Source organism: Bos mutus, chromosome 5 (assembly GCF_027580195.1).
Source record: "Bos mutus isolate GX-2022 chromosome 5, NWIPB_WYAK_1.1, whole genome shotgun sequence".
Classification (NCBI taxonomy): domain Eukaryota; kingdom Metazoa; phylum Chordata; class Mammalia; order Artiodactyla; family Bovidae; genus Bos; species Bos mutus.
In genome coordinates this window covers 114,355,533-114,358,288 of record NC_091621.1, presented here as the reverse complement: position 1 = coordinate 114,358,288, position 2,756 = coordinate 114,355,533, and positions in this window count along the sequence as shown.

Sequence of the window (2,756 nt, the reverse complement as noted above, 5' to 3'; positions counted from 1 at the left end):
TTTTCCCCACTGTTTGCCTGTCGCTCTTTAGCGATTGATCTGTTAGAATAAGGATGCAGTGGAAATTTGGGCCCCAGTACTCATTCAAAGTTCTTGCATGAGGTTGTTTGCTGAACGAGAGGAAATAAATTACATGATAAAGATGTGCACTGTGTCCTAAATCGCTTTAGTCATGTCTGACTCTGTGCGACCCTGTAGACTGTAGCCCTCCAGGTTCCTCTGTTTGTGGGATTCTCCAGGCAAGAATACTGAGTGGGTTGCTATGCCCTCCTGCAGGGCATCTCCCCATCCTAGGGATCAAACCCACTTCTCTTACATCTCCTTCATTGGCAGGCGGGTTCTTTACCACTATCACCACCTGGGAAGCCCTTAATAAAGATACTTTGTCATAATGATAGATCACAGTTAGCTACGCCTTTACATTTCCTAAGCAGAAGACCCCTGACCTTCGGGTCAGATGGAATAGATGGGTGTCATTTGCCTCCTGCAGAGATAACCAAGGCCTGGAGGTGCTTCAGGATCCAATTAGTGATCAAGCTTAGACTACCTGTTTCCTGATGACAACAAAGCCTTGTGATCACCTCCATCTCATTAAAATTTGAGCCTCTACTTTTAAAGGGGGAGGCTCAAGAGATTCTCACCCTCTTTGAAACACATTTTATGGAGAAGCTCCTGAAACCTTCACAGCAACCCTGTGATGTAAGGGCCTTCATTCTTACTCCGCTGGAGCATCCCAGGCACAGAGAGGCTGAGACATTTCCTCAAGGTCACACAGCACCACCACTTAAACCTACCCCTGTCATTAGTATGAGCTTCCCTGGTGGCTCAGATGGTAAAGAATCTGCCTGCAACTGCAGCAGACTCAGATATGATCCCTGAATCGGGGAGATCTCCTGGAGAAAGGAATCACTACTCACTCCAGTATTCTTGCCTAGAGAATTGCATGGACAGTCCATGGAGTCACAAAGAGTCAGACACAGCTGAGCGACTAACACTTTATTTTCAGTTGATTACAAGGCAACTGTAATTTTCAGTGTTGAAAAGGCGATTCAATGAACTTTATCATTTTTCCCTTTTATTTTTTAAAAAATAAAAAAATATTGATTGGCTGTGTTGCATCTGCGTTGCATCTTGAAGATCTTTCTTTGTGGCACGTAGGCCCAGTAATTGTAGCCTGCAGGCCCAGTTGCCCCACGGCACGTGGGGTCTTAGTTCCCAGTCCAGGGATTGAACCCGTGTCCTCTGCATTGTGAGGCGGAGTCTTAACCACTGGACCACCAGGAAAGTCCCCTTTTCCCCATTAGAATGTGGCTTTGATTTATGAAATAAAGTGCCGTTTAAAGTGATGTCGACTGTTCGGACATTTCATCAACGCAGATGTGATTTTTCCTTTATCCAAGTTTTACACGACTCCTGACTCAATCATCAAGAGCTGAAAATAAATCCTAGACTGGGGACCTGTCTGCCCCCACCTTCTGCAGCCATGGGTAACGTCACAGAGTTCCCGCCATGGCCAGGCCCCGATTACTCTGTCCTGGGCCTTCAGGAGCAATCAAAGCCCTTTTTAGAAAATATTTCCTGGTCGTCTGTGGCCTTGGATGGACAGAGTTTTCCACTAGGCCTTTTTTTTTTTCCAGCCACACTGGCCCTTAAGAAGATGTTACTCAAGACTCCACACCTACTTCAAACATTTTTAGGGGCCTTGGCTGGGGCTTCGGGTACGACTGCCAGGAACCCTACAGGGGGTGGAGCCCCGACTTGGGGCCTAGCCTCTGTCTCGGGACTCAGCGCCTGGGGGCCCACTGTTGCTGGGGTGACTTTCTCCCAGGGCCCCCACACAGCTTATTCTGATCAGGCAGCTGCCCTGACTGCTTCTCCCGTGTTTCTGTCCCTGGTAGGATAGACCCCTCCTCCCCTTCCCCCTTTTTTAAGGGCTTTCTCCCCAAGTCTGTCTGTCAGGGAACAGCTGTGCTCTGATATTAGATAGAATGTTTTCTGTGCTCACCGCGCGCCTAGGAACAAAAGGGTTTTAAGAACCCTGATAAATGAACAAGGTCCTTGGGAAGATGAAATGTTACCAGCGTTGCGAACAATTACAATCCTTGTGCATCTCGGAGGCTCTGGCCTCTGCAAAGCTGAGGGCCAGCCGGGCATTTGGTGGTGGAGCCTTGGAGACTGGGAGTTTTTTTCAGCCCCGTCTGGACCCGACATGGGAAAGTTGCTCAGAAGGTGGCCTTTTCACTGGCATCAAAGCCCCCGGCTGCTTTCTCACCGCCGCTTGTCCGGGGCTGAGGCCCTACTGGGTGTGGAGCGGGGCAGGTTCCAGGTATTCTGTGAGCACCAAGGCCACAGCTGGGCTTTCTGGTTTCTGAGATCTGCCAGGTGGAGGTGTTGGGGTCCTTTCCTGCCCCGAAGCGCGCCCAGCATCGTTGCTTACCCGCTGCCCACCTGTAGGTACCAGGCTGAGCCCTGGGCGGTGGCCTGTTCCATCAGTAGAGCAGCTGGTGACATCTGAGTCCCCGCCCTTGGCTTTCCAACGTGGAAAGTGAAGCTTGGGGAAGTTAAGGGATTGACCCAAGGTCCTAGCAAGCAAGGGGTCAAGACAGCTTTTAAACATACAGTTGGGGGATCCCAGGAAGGACAGGGAAGCCTGGCGTGTGCAGTCCATGGGATCGCAAAAAATCAGACATGACCTAGGGACTGAACAGCAACAAAAGAGCCTTGGCTTCTTTGATAAAAGTGGCATCACTGGGTGT